This window comes from Hyla sarda, chromosome 13, assembly GCF_029499605.1.
Source record: "Hyla sarda isolate aHylSar1 chromosome 13, aHylSar1.hap1, whole genome shotgun sequence".
Classification (NCBI taxonomy): domain Eukaryota; kingdom Metazoa; phylum Chordata; class Amphibia; order Anura; family Hylidae; genus Hyla; species Hyla sarda.
In genome coordinates, this window is record NC_079201.1 from 2,819,359 (window position 1) to 2,839,096 (window position 19,738).

General features: G+C 38.9%; 1 long non-coding RNA gene across 1 annotated transcript; it reads left to right on the plus strand.

The window, feature by feature from the left end:
* Positions 1-368: 368 nt before the first annotated feature.
* On the plus strand, positions 369-12,963 carry LOC130297257 (uncharacterized). Its single transcript, XR_008849459.1, has 3 exons — positions 369-387; positions 7,529-7,763; positions 12,750-12,963. It is a non-coding gene; the product is annotated as an uncharacterized LOC130297257 (long non-coding RNA).
* Positions 12,964-19,738: the final 6,775 nt, after the last annotated feature.

Consider the following 19,738-nt stretch of genomic DNA (forward strand, 5'->3'; position numbering starts at 1 on the left):
TGCGACGTATTTATCAACTGCTTTCAGCCTGTTGATAATTTTCTTTCACGTAAGCAATTTTTCCTTGTTTACTTTGGTAGTAGCTTTTTCTGCTCCATGTTTGAGCTGGAGTAAATTTAGTCAATTTTTAACGCTGTTGCGACTTTTTTTTGCGCAGTTGCGACTGTCGCAGTTAATAAATACCTGACTACCCGTAGTCCATTTTAAAATTATTACTACATAGTAAATTTTAGGAAAACTTGCTTTTCTCGCTTTCCAGTCAAAATGTCGCACGAAAAATCGTGTAGTCGCAGTTGCGACAATTTTGCGACAATTATAGTAAAGAAAACCTGACTAAACCCGTTGATAAATGTCCATACAAGAGAATGAGAGACGACACCTCCAAGTGTGAGTAACCTGACATACGACAGGTGTCCATGACTATCACCAGCCAGAGCCTAGAGACAACCAAGAGTAAGAGAGTTCTGTGTCAGCAAGACGATGCTCTGTACCCCAAGTGTCATCATCCTGTACCCCAAGTGTTATCATCCTGTATGCCAAGTGTTATTATCCTGTACCCCAAGTGTCATCATCCTGTACCCCAAGTGTTATCATCCTGTACCCCGAGTGTTATCATCCTGTACCCCAAGTGTCATCATCCTGTACCCCAAGTGTTATCATCCTGTACCCCGAGTGTTATCATCCTGTACCCCGGGTGTTATCATCCTGTACCCCAAGTGTTATCATCCTGTACCCCGAGTGTTATCATCCTGTACCCCAAGTGTTATCATCCTGTACCCCCAGTGTTATCATCCTGTACCCCAAGTGTTATCATCCTGTACCCCAAGTGTTATCATCCTGTACCCCAAGTGTTATCATCCTGTACCCCAAGTGTTATCATCCTGTACCCCGGGTGTCATCATCCTGTACCCCAAGTGTTATCATCCTGTACCCCGAGTGTTATCATCCTGTACCCCAAGTGTTATCATCCTTTACCCCGAGTGTTATCATCCTGTACTCCAAGTGTTATAATGCTGTACCCCGAGTGTTATCATCCTGTACCACAAGTGTTATCATCTTGTACCCCAAGTGTCATCATCCTGTACCCCAAGTGTTATCATCCTGTACCCCAAGTGTTATCATCCTGTACCCCAAGTGTTATTATCCTGTACCCCAAGTGTCATAATCCTGTACCCCAAGGGTTATTATCCTGAACCCCGAGTGTTATCATCCTGTACCCCGAGTGTTATTATCCTGTACCCCAAGTGTTATTATCCTGTACCCCAAGTGTCATCCTGTACTTCAAGTGTCATTATCCTGTACCCCGAGTGTTATCATCCTGTACCCCAAGTGTTATCATCTTGTACCCCAAGTGTCATTATCCTGTACCCCAAGTGTCATTATCCTGTACCCCAAGTGTTATCATCCTGTACCCCAAGTGTTATCATCCTGAATCCCGAGTGTTATCATCCTGAATCCCGAGTGTTATCATCCTGTACCTCGAATGTCATCATCCTTTACCCCAAGTGTTATTATCCTGTACCCCAAGTGTTATCATCCTGTACCCGAAGTGTTATCATCCTGTACCCCAAGTGTTATCATCCTGTACCCCAAGTGTTATTATCCTGTACCCCAAGTGTTATCATCCTGTACCCCAAGTGTTATCATCCTTTACCCCGAGTGTTATCATCCTGTACCCCAAGTGTTATCATCCTGTACCCCAAGTGTCATCATCCTGTACCCCAAGTGTTATCACCCTGTACCCCAAGTGTTATCATCCTGTACCCCAAGTGTTATTAGCCTGTACCCAAAGAGTCATTATCCCGTACCCCAAGTGTTATTATCCTGTACCCCAAGTGTTATCATCCGTTTTGTTATCAACCTGTACCCAAAGAGTTGTCATCCTGTACCCCAAGTGTTATTATCCTGTACCCCAAGTGTTATTATCCTGTACCCCAAGTGTTATTATCCTGTTCCCCAAGTGTTATTATCCTGTTCCCCAAGTGTTATCATCCTTTACCCCAAGTGTTATCATCCTGTACCGCAAGTGTTATTATCCTGTACCCCAAGTGTTATTATCCTGTACCCCAAGTGTCATAATCCTGTACCCCAAGTGTTATCATCTTGTACCCGAGTGTTATCATCCTGTACCCCAAGTGTTATTATCCTGAACCCTGAGTGTTATCAACCTGTACCCCGCGTGTTATTATCCTGTACCTCAAGTGTCATCATCCTGTACCCCAAGTGTCACTATCCTGTACCCCAAGTGTCATCATCCTGTATCCCAAGTGTTATTATACTGTATCCCAAGTGTTATCATCTTGCACCCCAAGTGTTATCATCCTGTACCCCAAGTGTCATTATCCTGTACCCCGTGTGTTATCATCCTGTACCCCAAGTGTAATCATCCTGTACCCCAAGTGTCATTATCCTGTACCCCAAGTGTTATCATCCTGTACCCAAAGTGTAATCATCCTGTACCCCAAGTGTCATTATCCTGTACCCCAAGCGTTATCATCCTGTACCCCAAGTGTTATCATCTTGTACCCGAGTGTTATCATCCTGTACCCCGAGTGTTATTATCCTGAACCCCAAGTGTTATCATCCTGTACCCCGAGTGTTATCATCCTGTACCCCAAGTGTTATCATCCTGTACCGCAAGTGTTATTATTCTGTACCCCAAGTGTTATTATCCTGTACCCCAAGTGTCATAATCCTGCACCCCAAGTGTCATAATCCTGTCCCCCAAGTGTTATCATCCTGTACCCCAAGTGTTATCATCCTGTACCCCAAGTGTTATTATCCTGTACCCCAAGTGTTATTATCCTGTACCCCAAGTGTCATAATCCTGTCCCCCAAGTGTTATCATCTTGTACCTGAGTGTTATCATCCTGTACCCCAAGTGTTATTATCCTGTACCCCAAGTGTTATTATCCTGTAATCCCAAGTGTCATAATCCCTGTACCCCAAGTGTCATAATCCTGTCCCCCAAGTGTTATCATCTTGTACCCGAGTGTTATCATCCTGTACCCCAAGTGTTATTATCCTGAACCCCGAGTGTTATCATCCTGTACCCCGAGTGTTATTATCCTGTACCTCGAGTGTCATTATCCTGTACCCCAAGTGTCACTATCCTGTACCCCAAGTGTCATCATCCTGTACCCCAAGTGTTATTATCCTGTATCCCAAGTGTTATCATCTTGCACCCCAAGTGTTATCATCCTGTACCCCAAGTGTCATTATCCTGTACCCCAAGTGTTATCATCCTGTACCCCAAGTGTTATCATCCTGTACCCCGAGTGTCATTATCCTGTACCCTGAGTGTTATCATCCTTTACCCCAAGTGTTATCATCCTGTACCCCAAGTGTCATCATCCTGTACCCCGAGTGTTATCATCCTGTAACCCAAGTGTCATTATCCTGTACCCCAAGTGTCATTATCCTGTACCCCAAGTGTTATCATCCTGAATCCCGATTGTTATCATCCTGTACCCCAAGTGTTATCCTCCTGTACCCAAAGAGTCATTATCCTGTACCCCAAGTGTTATTATCCTGTACCCCAAGTGTTATCATCCTGTACCCAAAGAGTCATTATCCTGTACCCCAAGTGTTATTATCCTGTACCCCAAGTGTTATTATCCTGTTCCCCAAGTGTTATCATCCTGTGCCCCAAGTGTTATCATCCTGTACCCCAAGTGTCATCATCCTGTACCCCAAGTGTTATCATCCTGTACCCCGAGTGTTATCATCCTGTACCCAAGTGTTATCATCCTGTACCCCAAGTGTCATCATCCTGTACCCCAAGTGTTATCATCCTGCACCCCAAGTGTTATTATCCTGTACTCCAAGTGTTATCATCCTGAATCCCGAGTGTTATCATCCTGTACCCCAAGTGTTATTATCCTGTACCCCAAGTGTCATCATCCTGTACCCCAAGTGTTATTATCCTGTACCCCAAGTGTTGTCATCCTGTACCCCAAGTGTTATTATCCTGTACCCAGAGTGTTATTATCCTGTACCCTCAAGTGTTATTATCCTGTACCCTCAAGTTTTATTATCCTGTACCCCAAGTGTTGTCATCCTGTACCCCAAGTGTTATTATCCTGTACCCCAAGTGTTATCATCCTGTACCCCAAGTGTTATCATCCTGTACCCCGAGTGTTATCATCCTGAATCCCAAGTGTTATCATCCTGTACCCCGAGTGTTATCATCCTGTACCCCAAGTGTTATCATTCTGTACCCCAAGTGTTATCATCCTTTACCCCAAGTGTTATTATCCTGTACCCCAAGTGTTATCATCCTGTACCCCAAGTGTTATCATCCTGTACTCCAAGTGTCATTATCCTGTACCCCAAGTGTTATTATCCTGTACCCCAAGTGTTATCATCCTGTACCCCAAGTGTTATCATCCTGTACTCCAAGTGTCATTATCCTGTACCCCAAGTGTTATTATCCTGTACCCCAAGTGTCATCATCCTGTACCCCAAGTGTTATCATCCTGTACCCCAAGTGTTATCATCCTGTACTCCAAGTGTTATTATCCTGTACCCCAAGTGTTATTATCCTGTACCCCAAGTGTTATCATCCTGTACTCCAAGTGTTATCATCCTGTACCCCGAGTGTTATCAACCTGTACCCCAAGTGTTATTACCTTGTACCCCAAGTGTTATCATCCTGTATCCCAGGATCATTGATATAACCAGATGAGGATCTTGTATAGGTCCCAATAAAAATAAATACGGTATAATGCACTGAAGTCGCTGATTTCTAGGGGTCGGGGTTCATTCCCATTTTGGGATGACATATCTCTTATAAATAGGATGTGTGACATCACAGCAGGATCTGGGGCTGAGACTTTTCCATTAAGCTTTCTTTCTCTTATTGTTACTATTTTGATCTTTTTCTTGGGCTGTTCTTATCCCTAAATTCAGCAAAAATGTTCTGACAAGAGGGATGGAGGCGGGCGAAGAAGACGTAATCGTGGAAACACGTTGGCCTAAAATAGCAGATTTACAACCCTGGAGAATCGCGCACATCTCCGTGTTGTCATATGTTGGATGAGCCCCTTATTACACATGTATAGGTGACATCACTCCTTATTACACATGTACAGGTGACATCACTCCTTATTACACATGTACAGGTGACATCACTCCTTATTACACATGTACAGGTGACATCACTCCTTATTACACATGTACAGGTGACATCACTCCTTATTACACATGTACAGGTGACATCATTCCTTATTACACATGTACAGGTGACATCATTCCTTATTACACATGTACAGGTGACATCACTCCTTATTACACATGTACAGGTGATGTCATTCCTTATTACACATGTACAGGTGACATCATTCCTTATTACACATGTACAGGTGACATCATTCCTTATTACACATGTACAGGTGACATCATTCCTTATTACACATGTACAGGTGACATCATTCCTTATTACACATGTACAGGTGACATCATTCCTTATTACACATGTACAGGTGACATCATTCCTTATTACCCATGTACAGGTGACATCACTCCTTATTACACATGTACAGGTGACGTCATTCCTTATTACACATGTACAGGTGACATCATTCCTTATTACACATGTACAGGTGACGTCATTCCTTATTACACATGTACAGGTGACGTCATTCCTTATTACACATGTACAGGTGACGTCATTACTTATTACACATGTACAGGTGACATCATTCCTTATTACACATGTACAGGTGACATAATTCCTTATTACACATGTACAGGTTACATCATTCCTTATTACACATGTACAGGTGACATAATTCCTTATTACACATTTACAGGTGACATCATTCCTTATTACACATTTACAGGTGACATCATTCCTTATTACACATTAACAGGTGACATCATTCCTTATTACACATGTACAGGTGACATCATTCCTTATTACACATGTTCAGGTGACATCATTCCTTATTACACATGTACAGATGACATCATTCCTTATTACACATTTACAGGTGACATCATTCCTTATTACACATGTACAGGTGACATAATTCCTTATTACACATTTACAGGTGACATCATTCCTTATTACACATGTACAGATGACATCATTCCTTATTACACATGTACAGGTGACATCATTCCTTATTACACATGTACAGGTGACGTCATTCCTTATTACACATGTACAGGTGACGTCATTCCTTATTACACATGTACAGGTGACATCATTCCTTATTACACATGTACAGGTGACATCACTCCTTGTTACACATGTACAGGTGACATAATTCCTTATTACACATGTACAGGTGACATCATTCCTTATTACACATGTACAGGTGACGTCATTCCTTATTACACATGTACAGGTGACATCATTCCTTATTACACATGTACAGGTGACATCATTCCTTATTACACATGTACAGGTGACATAATTCCTTATTACACATGTACAGGTGACATAATTCCTTATTACACATGTACAGGTGACATCACTCCTTATTACACATGTACAGGTGACGTCATTCCTTATTACACATGTACAGGTGACGTCATTCCTTATTACACATGTACAGGTGACATCACTCCTTATTACACATGTACAGGTGACGTCATTCCTTATTACACATGTACAGGTGACATCACTCCTTATTACACATGTACAGGTGACGTCATTCCTTATTACACATGTACAGGTGACATCATTCCTTATTACACATGTACAGGTGACATAATTCCTTATTACACATGTACAGGTGACATCATTCCTTATTACACATGTACAGGTGACGTCATTCCTTATTACACATGTACAGGTGACATCATTCCTTATTACACATGTACAGGTGACATCATTCCTTATTACACATGTACAGGTGACATCACTCCTTGTTACACATGTACAGGTGACATCATTCCTTATTACACATGTACAGGTGACGTCATTCCTTATTACACATGTACAGGTGACATCATTCCTTATTACACATGTACAGGTGACATCATTCCTTATTACACATGTACAGGTGACATCATTCCTTATTACACATGTACAGGTGACATCATTCCTTATTACACATGTACAGGTGACATCATTCCTTATTACACATGTACAGGTGACGTCATTCCTTATTACACATGTACAGGTGACATCATTCCTTATTACACATGTACAGGTGACGTCATTCCTTATTACACATGTACAGGTGACATCACTCCTTGTTACACATGTACAGGTGACATCATTCCTTATTACACATGTACAGGTGACATCATTCCTTATTACACATGTACAGGTGACATCATTCCTTATTACACATGTACAGGTGACATCATTCCTTATTACACATGTACAGGTGACATCACTCCTTGTTATACATGTACAGGTGACATAATTCCTTATTACACATGTTCAGGTGACATCATTCCATAGCAGATTACTATGTAAATATGAATTAATTAAATAAATAAATATATAAATAATGTTCGATGATATTGTGTATATTCAAATTGTTTTTTGATTACTCCTCCCTGGTTTTAGGTTCAGACTCGTCTTTCAGACCCCGCAGTAGCCTAAATGACTAATCCCCCAGGACACTATACAAGATAGGGAAGTAATTCTACACCTCCACTATCTCCAGCCGATAACAGACCATACATTACCTGATGTGACAGCCGGAGAGTGCTATATGTATGAGAGACCATGACTAGAAGTGTGAGAGGAGACAACGCCTGTCTATACAATGTGACATCACCGAGACTGATATATAACCTGGGTATATACTGTATATAATATGTATGTACAGCTGGTAGAAGTTATATATCTCCTGTATATAGTGATATGGACCATGCTGGTATAATCTGGTATATACAGTATATAATATACATGTACAGCTGGTATAAGTTATATATCTCCTGTATATAGTGATATGGACCATGCTGGTATAATCTGGTATATACAGTATATAATATATATGTACAGCTGGTATAAGTTATATATATCCTGTAAATAGTGATATGGACCGTGCTGGTATAACCTGGGTATATACTGTATATAATATATATGCACAGCTGGTATAAGTTATATATCTCCTGTATATAGTGATATGGACCATGCTGGTATAACCTGGTATATACTGTATATAATATACATGTACAGCTGGTATAAGTTATATATCTCCTGTATATAGTGATATGGACCATGCTGGTATAACCTGTGTATAAATACTGTATATAATATATATGTACAGCTGGTATAAATTATATATCTCCTGTATATAGTGATATGGGCCATGCTGGTATAACCTGGTATATACTGTATATAATATATATGTACAGCTGGTATAAGTTATATATCTCCTGTATATAGTGATATGGACCATGCTGGTATAACCTGTGTATATATACTGTATATAATATATATGTACAGCTGGTATAAGTTATATATCTCCTGTATATAGTGATATGGGCCATGCTGGTATAACCTGGTATATACTGTATATAATCATATATGTACAGCTGGTATAAGTTATATATCTCCTGTATATAGTGATATGGGCCATGCTGGTATAACCTGGGTATATACTGTATATAATATATATGTACAGCTGGTATAAGTTATATATCTCCTGTATATAGTGATATGGACCATGCTGGTATAACCTGGTATATACTGTATATAATATATATGTACAGCTGGTATCTACTGTATATAATATATATGTACAGCTGGTATAAGTTATATCTCCTGTATATAGTGATATGGACCATGCTGGTATAACCTGGTATATACAGTATATAATATATATGTACAGCTGGTATAAGTTATATATCTCCTGTATATAGTGATATGGACCATGCTGGTATAACCTGGTATATACTGTATATAATATATATGTACAGCTGGTATAAGTTATATATCTCCTGTATATAGTGATATGGACCATGCTGGTATAACCTGGTATATACTGTATATAATTATATATGTACAGCTGGTATAAGTTATATATCTCCTGTATACAGTGATATGGACCATGCTGGTATAACCTGGGTATATACAGTATATAATATATATGTACAGCTGGGATAAGTTATATATCTCCTGTATATATAGTGATATGGACCATGCTGGTATAACCTGGGTATATACAGTATATAATATATATGTACAGCTGGTATAAGTTATATATCTCCTGTATATATAGTGATATGGACCATGCTGGTGTAACCTGGGGATATACTGTATATAATGTATATGCACAGCTGGTAGAAGTTATATATCTCCTGTATATAGTGATATGGGCCATGCTGGTATAACCTGGTATATACTGTATATAATATATATATGTACAGCTGGTATAAGTTATATATCTCCTGTATATAGTGATATGGACCATGCTGGTATAACCTGGGTATATACTGTATATAATATATATGTACAGCTGGTATAAGTTATATATCTCCTGTATATAGTGATATGGACCATGCTGGTATAACCTGGTATATACTGTATATAATATATATGTACAGCTGGTATAAGTTATATATCTCCTGTATATAGTGATATGGACCATGCTGGTATAACCTGGTATATACTGTATATAATATATATGTACAGCTGGTATAAGTTATATATCTCCTGTATATAGTGATATGGACCATGCTGGTATAACCTGGTATATATTGTATATAATATATATGTACAGCTGGTATAAGTTATATATCTCCTGTATATAGTGATATGGACCATGCTGGTATAACCTGAGTATATACTGTATATAATATATATGTACAGCTGGTATAAGTTATATATCTCCTGTATATAGTGATATGGACCATGCTGGTATAACCTGGGTATATACTGTATATAATATATATGTACAGCTGGTATAAGTTATATATCTCCTGTATATATTGATATGGACCATGCTGGTATAACCTGGGTATATACTGTATATAATATATATGTACAGCTGGTATAAGTTATATATCTCCTGTATATAGTGATATGGACCATGCTGGTATAACCTGGGTATATACTGTATATAATTATATATGTACAGCTGGTATAAGTCATATATCTCCTGTATATAGTGATATGGACCATGCTGGTATAACCTGGTATATACTGTGTATTATATATATGTACAGCTGGTATAAGTTATATATTTCCTGTATATAGTGATATGGACCATGCTGGTATAACCTGGTATATACTGTATATAATTATATATGTACAGCTGGTATAAGTTATATATCTCCTGTATATAGTGATATGGACCATGCTGGTATAACATGGGTATATACTGTATATAATATATATGTACAGCTGGTATAAGTTATATATCTCCTGTATATAGTGATATGGACCATGCTGGTATAATCTGGTATATACTGTATATAATATATATGTACAGCTGGTATAAGTTATATATCTCCTGTATATAGTGATATGGACCATGCTGGTATAACCTGGTATATACTGTATATAATATATATGTACAGCTGGTATAAGTTATATATCTCCTGTATATAGTGATATGGACCATGCTGGTATAAACTGGGTATATACTGTATATAATATATATGTACAGCTGGTATAAGTTATATATCTCCTGTATATAGTGATATGGACCATGCTGGTATAACCTGGTATATACTGTATATAATCATATATGTACAGCTGGAATAAGTTATATATCTCCTGTATATAGTGATATGGACAATGCTGGTATAACCTGGTATATACTGTATATAATATATATGTACAGCTGGTAAAGTTATATATCTCCTGTATATAGTGAAATGGACCATGCTGGTATAACCTGGTATATACTGTATATAATTATATATGTACAGCTGGTATAAGTTATATATCTCCTGTATATAGTGATATGGACCATGCTGGTATAACATGGGTATATACTGTATATAATATATATGTACAGCTGGTATAAGTTATATATCTCCTGTATATAGTGATATGGACCATGCTGGTATAACCTGGGTATATACTGTATATAATATATATGTACAGCTGGTATAAGTTACATATCTCCTGTATATAGTGATATGGACCATGCTGGTATAACCTGGTATATACTGTATATAATATATATGTACAGCTGGTATAAGTTATATATCTCCTGTATATAGTGATATGGACCATGCTGGTATAACCTGGTATATACTGTATATAATATATATGTACAGCTGGTATAAGTTATATATCTCCTGTATATAGTGATATGGGCCATGCTGGTATAACCTGGTATATACTGTATGTAATATATATGTACAGCTGGTATAAGTTATATATCTCCTGTATATAGTGATATGGACCATGCTGGTATAACCTGGTATATACTGTATATAATATATATGTACAGCTGGTATAAGTTATCTATCTCCTGTATATAGTGATATGGACCATGCTGGTATAACCTGGTATATACTGTATATAATATATATGTACAGCTGGTATAAGTTATATGTCTCCTGTATATAGTGATATGGACCATGCTGGTATAACCTGGGTATATACTGTATATAATATATATGTACAGCTGGTATAAGTTATATATCTCCAGTATATAGTGATATGGACCATGCTGGTATAACCTGGGTATATACTGTATATAATATATATGTACAGCTGGTATAAGTTATATATCTCCGGTATATAGTGATATGGACCATGCTGGTATAACCTGGTATATACTGTATATAATCATATATGTACAGCTGGTATAAGTTATATATCTCCTGTATATAGTGATATGGACAATGCTGGTATAACCTGGGTATATACTGTATATAATATATATGTACAGCTGGTATAAGTTATATATCTCCTGTATATAGTGATATGGACCATGCTGGTATAACCTGGTATATACTGTATATAATATATATGTACAGCTGGTATAAGTTATATATCTCCTGTATGTAGTGATATGGACCATGCTGGTATAACCTGGTATATACTGTATATAATATATATGTACAGCTGGTATAAGTTATATATCTCCTATATATAGTGATATGGACCATGCTGGTATAACCTGGGTATATACTGTATATAATTATATATGTACAGCTGGTATAAGTTATATATCTCCTGTATATAGTGATATGGACCATGCTGGTGTAACCTGGTATATACTGTATATAATATATATGTACAGCTGGTATAAGTTATATATCTCCTATATATAGTGATATGGACCATGCTGGTATAACCTGGTATATACTGTATATAATTATGTTATATACTGTATATAGTGATATGGACCATGCTGGTATAACCTGGGTATATACTGTATATAATATATATGTACAGCTGGTATAAGTTATATATCTCCTGTATATAGTGATATGGGCCATGCTGGTATAACCTGGTATATACTGTATATAATATATATGTACAGCTGGTATAAGTTATATATCTCCTGTATATAGTGATATGGACCATGCTGGTATAATCTGGTATATACTGTATATAATTATATATGTACAGCTGGTATAAGTTATATATCTCCTGTATATAGTGATATGGACCATGCTGGTATAACCTGGTATATACTGTATATAATATATATGTACAGCTGGTATAAGTTATATATCTCCTGTATATAGTGATATGGACCATGCTGGTATAACCTGGGTATATACTGTATATAATTATATATATGCTTTGCTTTATGTGACATTACACTAATGAACAATAATACTTACCCTCCCCCATCCCCTCCCCCCCGTAGGTTGTGTCCGATCGGTTTCCCCTATTTTTATCACCCTGACAGATATGAGTTGCCTTCTAAGTTTTTCCCACACGGTCCTGACCTCTCGTCTGGGAATCTCTGAATGAGTCTAATGGCCTCCCAGTCCGGCACATCCCACCTCCAGTATAGGGGACGCTGGTATTACTGGGACATTACCATCAGGTTGGAAAACCCTTTAACCCTATAAATGCTGGCTGAGAACCTTGGTTTGTTTTTCTTTCTCCTTTTGTTATGATTGTAAATGATGAGAATCTCCAACGCGTTTTACATTCGTGACTGAGAGTCCTGAAGGGACACAGAGACGTCTTCACCCCACAGCATCCCGGGAAACCTGCGATGGGAATTTTCAGAGACCACTTATTGTATTACAGGATTTCAGTCGAAGCTTTATACAAATCTCAATATGTAGGTCAAAGATGACACCAAACCAATGATCCATGACCAAAATATTCCCCTCAGCTCTATCTGTATACTGCTGCTATCTCTATGGGATCAGGATATATAGTAGTTATACACCTCCCCTCCCAGCTCTATCTGTATACTGCTGCTATCTTTATGGGATCAGGATATATAGTAGTTATACACCTCCATTTCAGCTCTGTCTTTATACTGCTGCTGCCATCTCCATGGGATCAGGTTATATAGTAGTTATACACCTCCCCTCCAGCTCTATCTGTATACTACTGCTATTTCTATAGGATCAGGATATATAGTAGGTACACACTTCCCCTCTAGCTCGATCTGTATACTGCTGCTATCTCTATAGTATCAGGATATAAATTAGTTATACACCTCCCCTTAGCTCTATCTGTATACTGCTGCTGCTATCTCTATAGGATCAGGTTATATACACTACTCAAAAAATTAAGGGAACACTAACATAATGCATCCTAGATCTGAATGAATGAACTAATCGTATGAAATACTTTCCTCTTTACATAGTTGAATGCGCTGACAACAAAATCACACAAAAATTATCAATGGAAATCAAATGTATCAACCCATGGAGGTCTGGATATGGAGTCACACTCAAAATCACAGTGGAAAACCCCACTACAGGCTGATCCAACTTCATGAAATGTCCTTAATACAAGTCACAATGAGGCTCAGTAGTGTGTGTGGCCTCCACGTGCCCGTATGACCTCCCTACAATGCCTGGGCATGCTCCTGATGAGGTGGAAGATGGTCTCCTGAGGGATGTCCTCCCAGACCTGGACTAAAGCATCCGCCAACTCCTGGACAGTCTGTGGTGGATGGAGCGAGATGTCCCAGATGTGCTCAATCGGATTCAGGGGAACGGGCGGCCAGTCCATAGCATCAATGCCTTCCTCTTGTAGGAACTGCTGACACACTCCAGCCATATGAGGTATAGCATTGTCTTGTAATAGGAGGAACCCAGGGCCAACTGCACCAGCATATGGTCTCACAAGGGGTCTGAGGATCTCATCTCGGTACCTAATGGCAATCAGGCAACCTCTGGCAAGCACATGGAGGGCTGTGCGGCCCCCCAAAGAAATGCCACATCACACCATTACTGACCTGCTGCCAAACCGGTCATACTGGAGGATGTTGCAGGCAGCAGAACGTTCTCCACGATGTCTCCAGACTCTGTCATGTCTGTCACATGTGCTCAGTGTGAACTTGCTTTCATCTGTGAAGAGCACAGGGCGCCAGTGGTGAATTTACCAATCTTGGTGTTCTCTGCCAAATGCCAAATGTCCTGCACAGTGTTGGGCTGTAAGCACAACCCCCCACCTGTGGAAGTCGGGCCCTCATACCACCCTCATGGAGTCTGTTTCTGACCGTTTGAGTGGACACATGCACATTTGTGGCCTGCTGGAGGTCATTTTGCAGGGCTCTGGCAGTGCTCCTCCTTGCACAAAGGAGGAGGTAGCGGTCCTGCTGCTGGGTTGTTTCCCTCCTACGGCCTCCTCCACGTCTTCTGATGTACTGTCCTGTGTCCTGGTAGCTCCTCCATGCTCTGGACACTACGGTGACAAACACAGCAAACCTTCTTGCCACAGCTCGCATTGATGTGCCATCCTGGATGAGATGCACTACCTGAGCCACGTGTGTGGGTTGTAGACTCCGTCTCATGCTACCACTAGAGTGAAAGCACCGCCAGCATTCAAAAGTGACCAAAACATCAGCCAGGAAGCATAGGAACTGAGAAGTGGTCTCTGGTCACCTCCTGCAGAACCACTCCTTTATTGGGGGTGTCTTGCTAATTGCCTATAATTTCCACCTGTTGTCTGTTCCATGTGAAATTGATTGTCAATCAGTGTTCTTCCTGAGTGGACAGTGGGATTTCACACAAGTGTCAGGGACTTGGAGTTACATTGTGTTGTGTAAGTGTTACCTTTATTTTTTGAGCAGTGTAGTAGTTATACACCTACCCGCCAGCTATATCTGTATACTGCTGCTATTGTCTCTATAAGATCAGGAAATATAGTAGTTATACACCTCTCCCCCCAGCTCTATCAGTATACTGCTGCTGCTTTCTCTATAGGATCAGGATATACAGTAGTCATACACCTCCCCTCCAGCTCTATCTGTATACTACTGCTGTTATCTCTAGAGGACCAGGATATATAGTAGTTATCACCTCCCCTTCTGCACTATCTTTATACTGCTGCCATTCTCTCGATGGGATCAGGATATATAGTAGTTATATACCTCCCCTACAGCTCTATCTGTATACTGCTGCTATTCTCTCTATGGGATCAGGATATATAGTAGTTATACACCCCCCTTCTGCTCTATCTGTATACTGCTGCTATTCTCTCAATGGGATCAGGATATATAGTAGTTATACACCTCCCCTGCAGCTCTATCTGTATACTGCTGCTATTCTCTCTATGGGATCAGGATATATAGTAGTTATACACCTCCCTCCAGCTCTATCTGTATACTGCTGCGGTTATCTCCAGGTGATCAGTATATATAGTACTTATATACCTCCACTCAGCTCTATCTGTAAACTGCTGCTGCTGTCTCTATGGGATCAGGATATTTAGTAGTTATACACCTCCCCTACTGGTCTATCTGTATACTGCTGCGGTTATCTCTATGGGATCAGGATATATATAATAGATATACACTTCTCCTCCAGCTCTATCTGTATACTGCTGCTGTTTTCTCTATGGGATCAAGATATATAGTAGTTATACACCTCCCCTCCTTCTCTTTCTGTATACTGCTGCTGTCTCTATAGGATCAGGATATATAGTAGTTATAACCCTCCCCTCTAGCTCTATCTATATACGGCTGCTTCTGTCTCTATGGGATCAGGATATATCATAGTTATACATCTTCCCTCCAGCTCTATCTGTATACTGTTGTTATCTCTATGGGATCAGGATATATAATAGTTAAAAACCTTCCCTCCAGCTCTATCTGTATATTGCTGCTATTTCTATGGCTGTGTTTCCTAACCAGGGTGCCTCCAGGTGTTGCAAAACTACAACTCCCAGCATGCCTGGACAGCCAATGGCTGCTCTATTGGATCAGGATATATAGTAGTTATATACCTCCCTTCCACCCATCTGTATACTGTTGTTGTTATCTTTATGGGATCAGGATATATAGTATTTATAGAAATAAACAGTGTGTTACCAGCATGCAGAAGGCTGTCCAGGCATGCTGGGAGTTGTAGTTTTTCAACAGTTAGAGATACATTGTTTGGAAAACACTGATTTAGGGCAATTTTAGAAGCAATCACTAGATTGTTTATACTGATCAATGCTATTCTATTACATAATCTGCTATTACAGCCTGCCTGAGGCATACGCGGTTAGCACATTGGCCTGTGGCAAGTATGGAGGACTAGTGAAGCCGTCAGGGACAGCGTCCTGCATTTAACCTTTTCAATGCCATGACCGTTATTGATCGTGTCACGTAAGGGATTAAATGACCAACAGCAGCTATATTAGAGGAGGAAAGTATAGAAAGTCAAAAAATTCTAAGTATAGTTACTAGTATAAAAAATTTAAATAAATAAAGGGAGGCACAATTTTTATTTCTATTTTTGCATGGGCGGAGTTTCTCCACATATTTCAGAAAAATAAAAAGGCTTAAAGAAACATTGTAAATAAGATAAAATAATAAAACACCTTCCAAGCTGGAAAACAACTCAAAGAAAAAAACTATAAGAAATGTCTCCCAAAGAGTTAAAATTAAAAACTATAAAATAAATTCATAAAATATTAAACATAAATACAAAAAACAAGAGACGTTGTACAAAACAGAAGCATAAATATTTTTATAAGGCCAAAAATAAAACTAAATCTCCATTCTCTGTAGAACGTTCCGGATGAGGTCAGGGCAGTGGGTGCTGCCCCCTCCAGGCCGGTGTAATATCTCTGATAACATTGGGTGCTGGCACCGGCTGCAGCGTTAACATCGCCAAGTCAAACCTTGGTTTCCATTCCTGCGCTATTTATAGATGGGAATCTTGACAAAAATCGTTCTGTTTATTTGGATTTTTTTTTCCATTATGACAAAGTTTTTCCTTGTTCTAATTTTGCTCCAAAGTGCATGTGTACATATATATATATATATATATATATATACTGTGTGTCTAAATATACATATACACATCTGTATACATGTAGCACAGCTGAAGCTGCGAAGAAACAAAACACAGAGATTCATGGAAAGGGTTGGGAAATACATAACATTTATCTGGACTGTAATAGTGTGGACTGTAATAGTGTGATAGTACAGACTGTAAGAGTGTAATAGTGCGAACTGTAATAGTGTGATAGTACAGACTGTAAGAGTGTAATAGTGCGAACTGTAATAGTGTGATAGTACAGACTGTAAGAGTGTAATAGTGCGTACTGTAATAGTGTGATAGTACAGACTGTAAGAGTGTAATAGTGCGGACTGTAATAGTGTGATAGTACAGACTGTAAGAGTGTAATAGTGCGGACTGTAATAGTGTGGACTGTAATAGTGTGATAGTACAGACTGTAAGAGTGTAATAGTGCGAACTGTAGTAGTGTGATAGTACAGACTGTAAGAGTGTAATAGTGCGGACTGTAATAGTGCGTACTGTAATAGTGTGATAGTACAGACTGTAAGAGTGTAATAGTGCGGACTGTAATAGTGTGATAGTACAGACTGTAAGAGTGTAATAGTGCGGACTGTAATAGTGTGTACTGTAATAGTGTGATAGTACAGACTGTAAGAGTGTAATAGTGCGAACTGTAGTAGTGTGATAGTACAGACTGTAAGAGTGTAATAGTGCGGACTGTAATAGTGTGGACTGTAATAGTGTGATAGTACAGACTGTAAGAGTGTAATAGTGCGAAATGTAATAGTGTGGACTGTTATAGTGTAATAGTGTGGACTGTTATAGTGTAATAGTGCGGACTGTAATAGTGTGATAGTACAGACTGTAAGAGCGTAATAGTGCGGACTGTAATAGTGTGGACTGTAATAGTGTAATAGTACACACTGTAAGAGTGTAATAGTGCGTACTGTAATAGTGTGGACTGTAATAGTGTGATAGTACACACTGTAAGAGTGTAATAGTGCGTACTGTAATAGTGTGATAGTACAGACTGTAAGAGTGTAATAGTGCGGACTATAATAGTGTGTACTGTAATAGTGTGATAGTACAGACTGTAAGAGTGTAATAGTGCGAACTGTAATAGTGTGATAGTACAGACTGTAAGAGTGTAATAGTGCGGACTGTAATAGTGTGGACTGTAATAGTGTGATAGTACAGACTGTAAGAGTGTAATAGTGCGAAATGTAATAGTGTGGACTGTTATAGTGTAATAGTGTGGACTGTTATAGTGTAATAGTGCGGACTGTAATAGTGTGATAGTACAGACTGTAAGAGCGTAATAGTGCCGACTGTAATAGTGTGGACTGTAATAGTGTGATAGTACAAACTGTAAGAGTGTAATAGTGCGAACTGTTATAGTGTGGACTGTTACAGTGTAATAGTGCGGACTGTAATCGTGTGATAGTACAGACTGTAAGAGTGTAATAGTGCGGACTGTAATAGTGTGGACTGTTATAGTATAATAGTGCGGACTGTAATAGTGTGGACTGTTATAGTGTAATAGTGGGAACTGTAATAGTGTGGACTGTTATAGTGTAATAGTGCGGACTGTAAGAGTGTAATAGTGCGGACTATAAGAGTGTAAGAGTACAGACTGTAATAGTGTAATAGTGTGAACTGTAATAGTGCGAACTGTAATAGTGTGGACTGTTATAGTGTAATAGTGCGGACTGTAATAGTGTGATAGTACAGACTGTAAAATCCCATAGACTATAATGGGATTTTGTAACGGCCATATAGGATTTTGTAACTGTCATTTTACAGCTGATTTTCAGACGGAACTTCGTATGGATCTTTAAAACAGAGTAATTTTGTAGTGTGAAAGGGGCCTAATAGTGCACACTGTAATAGTGTAATAGTGCAGACTGTAATAGTGCGGACAGTAATAGTGCAGACTGTAATAGTGCAGACTGTAATAGTGCAGACTGTAATAGTGTAATAGTGCAGACAGTAATAATGCAGACTGTAATAGTGTAATAGTGCAGACAGTAATAGTGCAGACTGTAATAGTGCGGACAGTAATAGTGCAGACTGTAATAGTGTAATAGTGCAGACAGTAATAGTGCAGACTGTAATAGTGTAATAGTGCGGACAGTAATAGTGCAGACTAATGGTGTAATAGAGCGGACTGTAATAGTTTGGTCTGTAATAGTGCGGAGAGTAATAGTGCGGACTGTAATAGATTGGTCTGTAATAGTGCGAAGAGTAATAGTGCGGACTGTAATAGTGTAATAGTGTGGACTGTAATAGTTTGGTCTGTAATAGTGCGGACAGTAATAGTGCGGACTGTAATAGTTTGGTCTGTAATAGTGCGGAGAGTAATAGTGTGGACTATAATAGATTGGTCTGTAATAGTGCGGACAGTAATAGTGCAGACTGTAATAGTGTAATA